Here is a 14,859-nt window from a genome sequence, read left to right as displayed (position 1 = left end):
CTGTGATTTTGCTCCTTTTATTAGTGATAGCCTTCTGGCCTTATTTTCCACTTTTTTAATTTTTCTGCTAAGTAGCTGACATTGACCTATTCCCAATTCTTTTAGTCTCTCACATGAACGAACTGCATCCCATAGATTTACTGGGCCACCAGGACCTATAACAAGGAGAAAAACAACCTGGAAATTAAAAAAATGAGCAGTTTTTGTATATGAAGTACTATATGTTTTCAGATTCACTCATTTAGTACTGAAAAATGTTGAGTGAGTGCTTGCAATGTAGACACATTGTATTAAAGTCTGCCAGTAGAACAGATGAGACACTACTCTAGTTTAACTCAGTGTAATGGAAAAGAAAGATAAAAAATGACCATTATAAATTCAGATACATGCTTTAAATAAACAGTGTTCTGTGACCACCTAAGGGAATTTGACAAAGGGCCCACAATGATTGTTTTGAGGAAGAGAAGGCCACACTGATAAATGAAGGGTGAATAGGAATTAGTGAGGCAGAAGCTGAAGAGCATTCTATCTGATTTACAGAATTCTGAGACTCTTTTGCATGTGATTCTATCCAAGTTGGAGAAACAGTTACATTCCTACCTTATATAACCAAAACCAAAACCTACAAAAATATGTGAAACAAAATTTTAAGATAATGGATTTTAAGCAATGGAGACAATAAAGTATAAAACCTTCAATATTGCAGCTCCCTGTTATGATAGTTTCCAGACTATGACACATGAAAAGGAAGTGAGTCAAAGTCTGCTAGGCTCATGGTGATGAGAGGATGAAGAGTCTGGCAAAACCATGTGAGGCAGAAGTCAAAGAACAGGACAGAAGAGACAAGACAGCAAGCAGTACAGATAAAGAACCTTGATAGTAAGAAGAGGGCTCCTTTTGAGTATTTAGCAGTTTAACAGTCAACACATGTTTGTCAGAAAAGTTTCTGGGGCTGAGAAAAAATAATATATAGCAATATTAGAGGAAACTCTGAATAGTGCTCACATAGTGCCATCGTCCAGCCTGGACCAACTCATAACTCAGAGTTAAATGGGCAGAGTAAACAGAAAGTTCTTGTCTCAGAAGACAAGAACTTTAGGGAAGGAGCCCAAGGCTGAGCACTGTCCTGAATCACTTATCAAATCATGTAAATAAAGCTAGTAAGGACCAAGCTTCTTATAAGTAACTTAATTGTATTTAAAAATATAATTCCACAGAAAAATGGAGGCATGAATGATATTTCTTAAAAACTAAATTGGGAGGATCCAAGATGGTGACTAGAGGGAGGAAGCAGATAGCGTGAGCTCCATTAAGCAAAAATCTTGCTGAGACGCTGGAGACACACCTGTCAGGAAAAACCACCAAGAAGAAGCAAAACTCTAACACCCCAAGCCCCCAGCCTGCACATAGTTTCTCCACGCCACATTACACGGAGAAACCAGGAGGGCTCCTGTGCCACCAGACACTGGCTCCTAACCTGCTTGGGAGATGCACACCAACAGGTGAGCAAATAAGTGGCACACGGTAGCCCCACAGCCACACCTGGGATAAACCAGCATAGCCCCCTGGACAGTCTGACCTCTGTCCTGGGAAAAAAGAAAAACAAAAAAACTGAATAATAAACAAGAAAGTGAAAAGGACATGTAGCAAAGAGGGCAGGGCACCTTGAGGGCACAGAGAAGGGGGGAGGGGCAATTTCCTGCAAGAACTTTTAATACACAAAGCCAGCAACAGCAACCAATGCACAGGATGCTCCACTGGAGAAGAGGGGAGGGCCAGGCCCCCACGAGAACTCTAGATAAACAAAGCCTGTTGGAGAAGGTGGGTGTGGTGGCTCCCCCCCAGCGAACTTTAATAAATAAAGCCTGCAACAGTAGCTGACGTCCAGGACTCTTCACCAGAGAAGAGGGGAGGGGTGGGTACCTGTGCGAACTTTAAATAAACAAAACCTGCTGGAATAGGTAGGTGTGACAGTTCTCCCAGCGAATTTTAAATATATAAAGCCTGAAACAATAGCCAGCTGGCAGTAGGCAGCAGGTGAGCTGAAGTCTGAAAGAGGGCAGATAGTGGTTCACAAAGCGGTCTCCTGACCTAACCACCTGGAGAGACAATGACAGTGTTACTGCTTAAATACCAACACCAGGTCTGGATGCTGAAGGAGCAACACCAGAACCACGAAGACTGAAAAATCACTGTTTCTGGATTAGAAAATGTTATTTTTTATAGTTTTATGTATCTTTTCTATTAAAAAATTTTTTTCATTATATATATATTTTCCCTTTGGTGAGACAATGATAGAGCTACTTCTCAAATACCAACACCAGGACTGGATGCTGAAGGAGTAACACCAGAACTATTGAGCCTGAAACTTTATTGCATCTGAATCTGGGATTTGTTTTCTTTTTCTCTTCTTTTTTCTTTTTTCTCTTTCTCTCTAAATGCTTGGTTAGTTCACTGCTGATTAGTACAATATCTCTCCCTGTTAATTTCTTCAGTTCTCTATTTTTTTCTTTTTTCTTTTCTTTCTTTGCTTTCCTTTTCCTCTTACTCTTCCATTTTAGATATCATTACCTTTACTATTACAAGCTAGATTATACTAAATTATACACAGTACAGGGACAGTAACAGCACCAGGTGGAATGATGGAAAGACGGAAAAAGGACAGACACCATTTTCTTCCCAATAACAAATTAGTACAGGAATCAGAGGGAAATGAAGAAAACAGATAGCCAGATTCAGACTCCAATAAAACAAAGAGAAACTATATCAAGGAGCCCAAAAAAGCCCACAAGAACACACTGAAAGAAGAAATCCTGCAAGTAATCAATGAGAATTTTATAGAGATGATACTGTGTATGGTCAACCAAAATGTACAGGAGACACTCAAAAAATTCCAATACAACAAGATAAAGAATATGAAAAGACACAAAAGCAAATAAATGAACTCATAAGAGCCCTGAATAAACACCATAGTGAAACAAAGAACACAATAAATACAGAGATAAAAGAACTCAGGACGAAAACAGACAATATTATAGAGCAAGTGAAACATGATATGGAAAACCTCAGAAAAAAGAACAAAACAGAAATACAAAACAAAATGGAAGGCCACTCCAGCAGACTAGAACAAGCAGAAGACAGAATCTGAGAACTCAAAGATGAAATGGTAATTAAATGAAAAACTGAAGAACTACTAGTCAGACAACTCAAGACCTATGAAAGGAATATGCAAGAATTCAACAACTCCATCAAAAGAGCAAACCTGAGAATCATGGACATTGAAGAAGGAGAAGAGGTACAAGCAAAAGGAATTAATAATATATCCAACAAAATAATAACAGAAAATTTCCCAAATGTAGAGAAAATTATGCCAATTCAGGTACAGGAAGCCCCCAGGACACCAAACAGACTTGATCAAAATAGAACTACCTCCTGACATATCATCATTAAAATAACAAGCACAGAGTATAGAGAAAGAATATTGTAGGCTGTAAGAGAGAAAAAACAAATAACATACTAAGGTAAACCCATAAAAATCACAGTAGATTTCTCAATGGAAACCTTAAAAGCAAGAAGAGCATGGAGTGAGATGTTCCAGGCACTGAATGAAAATAAATTCAACCCTAGGATACTATACCCAGCAAAACTATCATTCAAAATAGATGGAGCAATAAAAGTCTTCCATGATAAGCAGAAACTAAAACAATATATGACCACTAAGTCACAACTACAAAATATTCTTCAAGGAATTCTACACACAGAAAATGAAAGCAAACAAAACCAAGAAAGGGCAAGGCAGTACCAAACCACAGGAGAAGAAAAGGCAAGAAAGTAGAGAGTAACATCAATTTAGCTGCACACAATCAAATCCTTAAACGACCAAGACAACTAAATAACAGGAATCACCACATACCTATCAATACTAACTAACACTGAATGTTAACAGACTTAATTCCCCCATCAAAAGACACCATTTGACAAACTGGATTAAAAAGGAAGATAGAACAATTTGTTGCTTACAGGAGACCCACCTCATTGACAGAAACAAGCACTGGCTTAGGGTGAAAGGCTAGAAGAAGATTTACCAAGCCAATGGTCCCAGAAAACAGGCAGGAGTTGCAATACTTATCTCGGACAAAGTAGACTTCAAACCTACATTGATCAAACAAGATAAGAAGGACATTCCATACTAATAAAAGGGGAACTACACCGAAAAGGAAATAACAATTATCAACCTATACACACCCAATGTCAACATCCTAATTTCATCAAACATACTCTGAAGGACATAAAAACATATATAAACTCCAACACAGTGGGAGTGAGAGACTTTAATACCCCCCATCACCTCATTTTTTGTTTTGGATGACATACAAACAAAAAATCAGTAAATCCTATATCTAAATCATACCATAGAGCAAATGGACCTAGCCGATGTCTACAGAACATTTCATAGAACTTCTACACAATATACATTCTTCTCAGCAGCCCATGGAACCTTCTCCAAAATTGATCATATCTTAGGGCATAAAGCAAGCCTCAGCAAATATAAGAAAACAGAAATAATACCATGCATTCTATTTGATCACAATGCACTAAAACTAGAACACAACAACAAAAATAATAACAAAAAACATGCAAACAGTTGGAAACTGAACTACACATTGTTCAATGATCAGTGGGTCATTGATGGAATAAAAGAGGAAATTTAAAGTTTCCTGGAAGTTAATGAAAATGAAAACACGACCTACTGGAATCTATGGGACACAGAAAAGGGTGTTCTGAGAGGAAAGTTTATAGCCATGAATGCATATATTAAAAGGACAGAAAGATATCAAATCAGTGACCTAATGCTACATCTCAAACTCCTAGAAAAATAAGAACAAGCAAACCCCAAAATGAACAGAAGGAGAGAAATAATACAAAAAAAGGGTTGAAATTAATAAAATAGAAACAAAAAATAAAACATATGAAGAACACAAGGGAGGAGTGAGGATAGGTAAGACACCTAAAAAATTAGCTAGCATTTGTTGCTCTTAACGCAGAGAAACTAAAGCAGATACCTTAAAAGCAACTGAGGCCAATAGGAAAAGGGGACCAGGAACTAGAGAAAAGGTTAGATCAAGAAGAATTAACCTAGAAGGTAACACACATGCACAGGAAATCAATGTGAGTCAATGCCCTGTATAGCTATCCTTATCTCAACCAGCAAAAACCCTTGTTCCTTCCTATTATTGTGTATACTCTCTCTACAACAAAATTAGAAATAAGGGCAAAATAGTTTCTGCTGGGTATTGAGGGGGTCAGGGGAAGAGGGAGGGGGCAGAGTGGGTGGTAAGGGAGGGGTTGGGGGCAGGGGGGTGAAATGACCCAAGCCTTGTATGCACATATGAATAATAAAAGGAAAAAAAAAAGAATTAATGAAACAAAAAGTTGGTTCTTTGAAAAAATAAACAAGATCTACAAACCCCTGGCAAACAATGACTAGAATGAGGAGAGAAAAAACCCAAATCAGTAAAATCAGAAATGCAAAATGGGAGATAACAATAAACACCACAGAAATCCAGGAAATCATCAGAGACTACTTTCAGAAACTATATTCTAATAAACTTGAAAATCTTGAAGAAATAGACAGATTTCTAGATATATATAACCATCCAAAATTGAACCAAGAGGACATTTATCACCTGAATAGCTCTATAACACAAAATGAAATTGAAGCAGCAATAAAGAGTCTCTCAAAAAAGAAAACTCCAGCATATGATCAATTCTGTGCTGAATTCTATCAGACATTTAAAGAATAACTAATACCAACTCTCCGTAATCTGTTCCATGAAACAGAAAGAAAGGGGAGGAAAACTGTCTAACTTATTTTATGAAGCCAGTATTACACTCATCCCAAAACCAGGCAAAGATACCTCCAAAAAGGAGAACTCTAGGCCAATCTCCTTAATGAACATTGCTGCAAAAATACTCAATAAAATAATGGCAAAAAGAATACAACAATACATCAGAAAGATCATTCATCATGACCAAGTCGGCTTCAATCCAAGAATACAGGTGTGGTTCAACATATGAAAATCAATAAACATAATAAACCACATTAACAGAAGCAAAGACAAAAACGACTTGATCATCTCAATAGATGCAGAAAAAGCCTTTGATAAGATCCAACACCATTTCATGATAAAAGCTCTAAGAAAACTAGGAATAGAAGGAAAGTACCTCAACATTATAAAAGTGCTATATGACAAATCTACAGTCAACATCATACTCAATGGTTAAACCACTTCCCCTAAAAACAGGAATGAGACAACACTATCCCCACTCCTATTCAACATAGTACTGGAATTCCTAGCCAGAGCAATTAGGCAAGAAGAAGGAATAAAAGGAATACAAATAGGTAAAGAAACTGTGAAGATATCCCTATTTGCAGATGATATGATCCTATACCTTAAAGACCCAAAAAACTCCACCCAAAAACTCCTAGACACCATCAACAGCTACAGCAATATGGCAGGATATAAAATCAACATACAAAAATCATTAGCTTTTCTATACTAATAATGAACAAACTGAGAAAGAATATATGAAAACAATTCTATTTATAATAGCCTCAAAAAATTAAAATACCTAGGAATAAACTTAACAAAGGATGTGAATGAGCTCTACAAGAGAACTACAAACCCCTTGATAAAGAGATGGAGGAAGACTACAGAAGGTGGAGAGCTCTCCCAAGCTCATGGATTGATAGAATCAACATAGTAAAACTGGCTATACTAGCAAAAGCAATCTACGTGTTTAATGCTATTCCCATCAAAGTCCCAATGATATTCATCAAAGAGATTGAAAAATCTACCCTAAAGTTCATTTGGAAACACAAGAGACCGCGAATAGCCAAGGCAATACTCAGCAAAAAGAACAATGCTGGAGGTGTCACAATACCCAACTTCAAACTATATTACAAAGCAATAGCAATAAAAACAGCATGGTATTGGCACAAAACCAGACATGAACCACTGGAACAGAATAGAGGATCTGGATATGAATCCACACAACTATGCCCACTTTATTTTTGACAAAGGTGTTAAAAATATACAATGGAAAAAAGACAGCCTCTTCAAAAAAGTTGTTGGGAAAAGTGGTTAGCCATCTGCAAAAAAGTGAAACTAGATCTGTGTTTGTCACCCTGTACTAGTATCAACTCAAAATAAATCAAGGACCTTAATATAAGACCCCAAACTCTAAAGTTGGTACAGGAAAGAGAAGGAAACACTTTGGAAATAATAGGTATAGGCAAGGACTTCCTCAATAGAACCCCTGCAGCTCAGAAACTAAGAGAAAGGATGGACAAATGGGACTTCATAAAATTAAAAAGCTTCTGCACAACAAAAGAAATGGTCTCTAAACTGAAGAGACCACCCACAGAGTGAGAGAAACTATTTTTCCTAGCTACACATTGGACTGATAACCAGAATACATAGGGAACTCAAAACACTAAACTCTCCCAAAATAAATGAACCAATAAAGAAATGGGCAAGTGAACTAAACAGAACTTTCTCAAAAGAAGAAATTCAAATGGCTAAAAAACACATGAAAAAATGCTCACCATCACATAGCCATAAAGGAAATGCAAATCAAAACCACACTAAGATTCCATCTCACCTCTGTTCCAATAGCCATCATTAGAAACACCACCAACAACAGGTGTTGGTGAGGATGTGGGGAAAAAGGAACCCTTGTACACTGCTGGTGGGAATGCATTCTAGTACAGCCACTCTGGAAAAAATATGGAGGCTTCTTAAAAATCTAAACATAGATCTGCCATACGATCCAGCAATCCCACTCCTGGGGGTATACCCAAAGGAATGTGATGCAGGCAACTGCAGAGGCTCTTGCACACCCACGTTTTTTTCAGTGTTATTCACAATAGCCAAGTTATAGAAACAGCCAAGATGCCCCAGTACTGACAAATGGATTAAGAAAATGTGGTATTTATATACAATGGAATTCTACTCAGCCATGAAGAAGAATGAAATCTTAGCATTCACAAGTAAATGGATGGAACTGGAGAACATCATCCTGAGGGAGGTTAGTGAGGCTCAGAAGACCAATAATTGTATGTTTTACCTCATATGTGGACTTTAGATCAAGGGCAATACAGCAAGGTGATTGAACTTTGGTCACATGATAAAGGGAGAGCACACAAGGGAGGTATGAGGATAGGTAAGAAACACCAAAAAACATGATAGTATTTGATGCCTTCAATGCAATGGATCTAATGCAGAAATTTTAAAGTGACAGAGGCCAATAGGAGAAGGGGATCAGGGGGATCAGGAGCTAGAGAAAAGGTCAGTTTGAGGAGAATCAACTTAGAATGTAACACATATGTACATGGAAGCAATGCTAGGAATCTCCCTGTATAGCTATCCTTATCTCAACTAGAAAAAATGCTTTGTCCTTCTTATTATTGTTTATACTCTCTCTTCAACAAAATTAAAGATAAGGGCAGACCAGTTTCTGCCTGGAAGTGAGGGAGTAGAGGGGGAGATGGAAGGGGCAGGGGGAAGGGGAGGGTGCAGGGGGTAGAGGGGACAAATGACCCAAACATTGTATGCACATATTAATAAATGAAAAAATATATAAATAAAAATACGTGAAGGTAGCTAGGGGGTTGTTTGATGGAGAGGGGACTTATCAGAAGATGGAGAGGTACAAGAGAAGGTGATACATTATAAATATAATTGATATACATTGTGTCATAATGAAACCATTATTTTGTACAGTTAATGCATGTTAGCAAAAAGATTAAAAGATAAAAAAAACAAATTGCACTTGTGGAGATGCAACTCAGCAGAGATCAAACAACCCAATGAAAAACAACACAGGTTTCAGATGAGTCATAAACTTGTATGTAGATTTTGAAATTTTTTGGGAGTTTTGAAAAAATATGAAAATTCACAGAAAAGGTATATAGCATAGGGATATTTTTTAAAAATTAACAAAAATTTGTGTCATAAGTGTGTGCAATCTATGTAGAAAATAGTCTATCATTTGTTAACATATTATATGCACAAATCTATCATAAAAGGTTAAAATGGCTCAAAACATATGCACACACACAAATACACAATGTTCATGGTGTCATTTGAAGACAAGAGAAACTTAAACAAACCTGAAGATTTCAAATTATATCACTGCAATCCTGGAATAATGTGATAACCTTCTCTTATTTCTATTGTGATGTGCTCAAGCTTTATAATCACCCACTCAAGGCCATATAATACAAACCATATCCATGGGAGCAGTTCATCTCACCAGTATTGCTTATTGTGATTAAACTGAGTTTTCACAGTTCTTAGGTATTTTCATAATATATTATACATTTACCATGTACCAATCTATGTTTATTGGCTATTTCTGTTTTCATTAAGCCTTTTAGTCAACAGTAGGCAATAAGTTTTAGGAAGGCAAACCACACAGGTAAATTTTAGACTGCCAAGATTTTGTAATAGCTAACCCACCACTGTTACTGAAGAATCAACAGTATATTAAAAGTCATGTGAAAGGAAACTGAGCTGAAACTTCAAGTAAAAGTCAGGTTGTCAGATTGGTTTAAAATGTATGACCCAACTCTGTGACAATGAGAAATATACTTTAAATATAATGACAGGTTAAAAAGCTGAAAAAATATATCATACTAACACTTGATGAAATAAGGTTGGATAAGAATAGCATGTTAATATCAACATACATTTCATAGAAAAAAACTACTGCCAGCAAAAAAGTCTCTGGTGATAACAGGATAATTAATCATGAAAGTGATTTATTGATTATGCATCCAATAACAACTTTAAAATGTGAGAACCAAAACTGATAGAATTCCAAAAAAAAAACCAGACCAATTCCCAAGTTATCATGTGAGATTCCAATAGCACTTTCTCAGTAAATGATAGAAAAAAAATCATAGATTATCTACAAGAATATCATAGACATAAACAAAGCCATACTTCTTAACAAATTATTACTTTGCATGTTTAAAGGTCATAAATAAATCTTAATGAAACTATTAAGTCAAATAATTTAATCCATGCAAAGTATTTCCCCTGATCAAAAAGAGATAAAATTGGAAATCGATAACAAAATAACTCTGCAAAACACCAGTATATTTGGGTACTAAGTTACTTATATCTAAATAACCTGGGTCATGAAGGCAATAAAAACAAAACTAGAAAGCATTTTAAACCCAGTGAAGATATAAGAAAATATCAGAATTTGTGGACTGTTGATACTATACTAACTAAAAGAAAATTTTAGTGCTGAATAGTCCTTTAAGAGGAATCTTAAGTCAACAGCCATGACTTCTGCCTAATAACCTAGAAATGACCAAACTAAGCAAAAACCAAGCAGAAGAAGAAAATAAACATTAACTGTGTACCTTCAAAATTCATGTGCTCAAATCTAATCACAGAATGATGGCATTAGGAAATATGCATAATAAAGTAATGGAGGCAGAGCATTTGTGAATGGAATTAGTGCTTTTAAAAAAGAGACGCTAAACATTTCTTTTTTTCAAGCATTTTTTTCTTTATTGTTGTGCTGGGTGAGGGTACACTGTGGCTGTTACAATGCATCAACTAGATCATCCTTAAATTCACCTCTTCCACTGCTCCCCTTTATCTCCCTGTTCACCAGTTCATGAGTTTCAACAGGTATCATCTTTGCATTTATATGCATTGGTACACATTTTTGTACCATATTCACTCTCCTACCCCCCCTTCCCTGCTACTTCCCCCCTCCCACTGGTGCCAACTCTTCTCCTAGGCAGGACCTGTTCCACCCTCTTGTTCTCCCATTTTACAGAAGAGAAAAGAGAAAAAGAATAACATGTTATTTTTGCTAGATTGAGATAAAGATAGCCATACAGAGAGTTCTCTTGGGGTATTTTCATGTATATATGTGTTATATCCCAATTGGTTTACCTCCTCTAATTACCTACATTCTACCTTAGTCCCTTTGTTAAGGTGGTTTTAGCTGGTCTAAGATTTCTATATTCACTCTTTTACAGAGAGTATATCACCCATATTCAAGTTCTTAGTTTCCTTCTTTTGCCATACTCCTCCTGTGCTGGACCTCCCCTTTGTGTCACCAGTGTTTCATAACATTGCTGCATTTGTGTTAGGTCTATATTCCACATACAAAAGAAAATATGTAGCTTTTGGCCTTCTGAATCTGACTAACATCACTTAAGATGATGTTCTCCAGTTCCAACCATTTACCTGCAAATGACAAAGAAGAATTCTTCTTTGTAAGCTGAATAAAGTTCCATTGTGTATAAATACCACATTTTCTTAATCCATTCATCAGTAGTGGGGCATCTTGGCTGTTTCCATAGCTTAGCTATTGTGAATAGTGCTGCAATAAATATGGGTGTGCAGGTGCCTTTATTGTAACCTGACTCACAATCCTTTGGGTATATCCCTAGGAGTAGTATTGCTAGGTGATGTGGCTGATCTATTTTTAGTTTTTTAAGAAGCCTCCATATTGTTTTTCCATAGTGGTTGTACTAGCTTACATTCCCACCAGCAGTGTATGAGGGTTCCTTTTTCCTCTTATCCTTACCAACATTTGTTGTTTGTGTTCTTGATGACAGTAATTCTAACAGAGGTGAGATGGAATCTTAAAGTGGTTTTGATTTGCATTTCCTTTATGACCAGGGATGCTGAACATTTTTTATGTGTTTTTTTAGCCATTTGGACTTCTTCCTTTGAAAAGGCTCTGCTCAGTTAATTTGCCCACTTCTTCATTGCGGTCATTGATTTTTTTGGAGTTTAGTTTTTTGAGTTTCCTGTATATTCTGGTTATCAGTCCCTTGTCTGATGTATGGCTGACAAAGATTTTCTCCCACTCTGTGTATGGCCTCTTCAATTTAGAGACCAATTCTTTTTTTTGTGCAGAAGCTTTTTAATTTGATGAAGTCCTGCTTGTTGATCCTTTCTCTTAATTGTTGAGCCACTTGAGCTCTACTGAGGAAGTCCTTGACTGTGCCTACTGTTTCTACTGTATTCCCCACTCTTTTCTGTTCTAGCTTCAAGGTTTCAGTTCTTACATTATGGTCCTTAATCCACTTTGAGTTGATACTTGTACAGGGTGGAAAACATGGATCTAGTTTCAGTTTTCTGCAGGCAGATATCTAGTTTTCCCGACATTTTTTGTTTGTTTTGTGGTTCTGAGGCTTGAATTCAGGGTCTGATTCACCTTAAGCCACTCCACCAGCCCTACTTTTGTGAAGGATTTTTTGAGATAGGGTCTTGTGAACTATTTGCCTGGGCTGGCTTCTAAGCGCAATCCTCCTGGTCTCTGCTCCCTGAGTAGCTAGGATTACAGGTGTCAGCCACTGGCACCCAGCCCCAGAAACATTTGTTGAAGAGGCTGTCTTTTCTCCATTGTATGTTTTTGGTGCCTTTGTCAAAAATTAGGTAGATGTAGCCGTGTGGCCTCATATCCAGGTCCTCTATTCTGTTCCACTGGTCTTCATATCTGTTTTTGTGCCAGTACCTTGCTGTTTTAATTGCTATGGCTCTGTAGTGTAGTTTGAAATCGGGTATTGTGATACCTCCAGCATTGCTCTTTTTGTTGAGTATTGCCTTGACTATTCCCAATCTCTTGTGTCTCTAAATGAACTTTAAGGTAGATTTTTCAATCTCTGTGATGAAAGTCATTGGGATTTTGATGGGAATTGCATTGAACATGTAGATTGCTTTTAGTAGAATAGCCATTTTTGCTATGTAGGTTCTACCAATCCGTGAGCATGAGAGATCTTTCCACCTTTTTTAGTCTTCTTCGGTTTCTTTCTTCAGTGATTTGTAGTTTTCCTTGTAGAGGTCATTCACATCCTTTGTTAAGTTTATTCCTAGTAATTTGATTTTAAATTGGCTATTTTATTTTATTTTGTATTTTCTTTTTTTTTATTATTTTATTATTCATATGTGCATACAAGGCTTGGGTCATTTCTCCCCCCCCTGCCCCCACCCCCTCCCTTACCACCCACTCTGCCCCCTCCCTCTCCCCCCCAATACCCAGCAGAAACTATTTTGCCCTTATTTCTAATTTTGTTGTAGAGAGAGTATAAGCAATAATACGAAGGAACAAGGGTTTTTGCTGGTTGAGATAAGGATAGCTATATAGGGAGTTGACTCACATTAATTTCCTGTGTGTGTGTGTTACCTTCTAGGTTAATTCTTTTTGATCTAACCTTTTCTCTAGTTCCTGGTCCCCTTTTCCTATTGGCCTCAGTTGCTTTTAAGGTATCTGCTTTAGTTTTTCTGCGTTAAGGGCAACAAATGCTAGCTAGTTTTTTAGGTGTCTTACCTATCCTCACCCCTCCCTTGTGTGCTCTCGCTTTTATCATGTGCTCAAAGTCCAATCCCATTGTTGTGTTTGCCCTTGATCTAATGTCCACATATGAGGGAGAACATATGATTTTTGGTCTTTTGGGCCAGGCTAACCTCACTCAGAATGATGTTCTCCATTAAATTGGCTATTTTAAATGGAAGTATTTTCCTATGTTCTTTCTCGATCTGTTAATTGTGGGTGTATAGAGAGGCTACTGATTTTTGTATGTTGATTTTGTATCCTGCTGCTTTGCTGAAGCTGTTTATGGTACCTAGGAGTTTTTTGGTGGTTTTCTGTGAAAAGGGATAGTTTGACTTTTTCTTTACCTATTTATATTCCTTTTATTTCTTCTTCCTATCTTATTGCTGTAGTTAGGAATTCCAAGAGTATGTTGAATAGGAGTGGAGAGAGTGGGCACCTGTGTCTCATTTCTGACTTAGGGGAAATGGTTTCAGATTTTCCCCATTAAGTGTGATGTTGATACAGGTTTGTCATATATAGTCTTTATTATGTTGAGGTACATTCCTTCTAGTCCTAGTTTCATCAGAGCTTTTATCATGAAAGGGTGTTGAATTTTACAGAAGGTTTTTTCTGCATCTACTGAGATGATCAAGTGCTTTTCGTCTTTGCTTCTGTTAATATGGTGTATTTTATTTACTGATTTGCATGTGTTGAACCATCCCTGCATCCCTGGGATGAAGCTGACTTGATCATGGAGTATGGTCTTTTTTATATTTTGTTGAATTCAGTTTGCTATTATTTTATTGAGGATTTTTGCCTCTATGTTCATTAAAGATATTGTCCTATAATTCTCTTTTTTTTATTGCATCCTTTTCTGGTTTGGGACTAAGTGTATTACTTCAGTCCAAATGAATGAGTTTGGGATGTTCCTTCCCTTTCTATTTCATGGAAAATGTTAAGGAGTGTTGGTATTAGTTCTTCTTTAAAGGTCTGGTAGAATTCAGTGGAGAATCTGTCAGGTCCTGGACTTTTTTGGGGGGAGACTCTTTACTGATATTTCAATTTCATTGTGTGTTATAGATCTATTTGAACCTCTTGGTTCAATTTTGGATGGTCATATGTATCTAGAAATTTGTCCATTTCTTCTAGATTTTTTCCAATTTATTTGGATATAGGTTTTCAAAGTAGTCCCTGATGATTCCCTGGATTTCTTGGTGTTTGTTGTTATCTCCCCTTTTTGTTTTTGATTTTATAAATTTGGGTCTCTTCACACCTTCATTTAGTTTGTTTGCCAGGGGTCTGTCAGTCTTGTTTTTTTAAAGAACCAGATTTTTGTATGGTTTTTTGGCTCTATGTCATTGAGTTCAGCCTAGTTTTTAAAAATTTCTCTCCTTCTGCTTGTTTTGAGTTTAGCTTGTTCTTTTTTCCCTAAGAGTTTAAGACACAGCAGTAGGTTGTTTATTCGAGATCTTTCTGTGTTTTTAATATATGCATTCAGAGCTA

This window comes from Castor canadensis, chromosome 15 (genome assembly GCF_047511655.1).
Source record: "Castor canadensis chromosome 15, mCasCan1.hap1v2, whole genome shotgun sequence".
In the NCBI taxonomy this organism is placed as follows: Eukaryota; Metazoa; Chordata; class Mammalia; order Rodentia; family Castoridae; genus Castor; species Castor canadensis.
The sequence above is the reverse complement of the archived record's forward strand: the minus strand, read 5'-3'. Positions refer to the sequence as shown.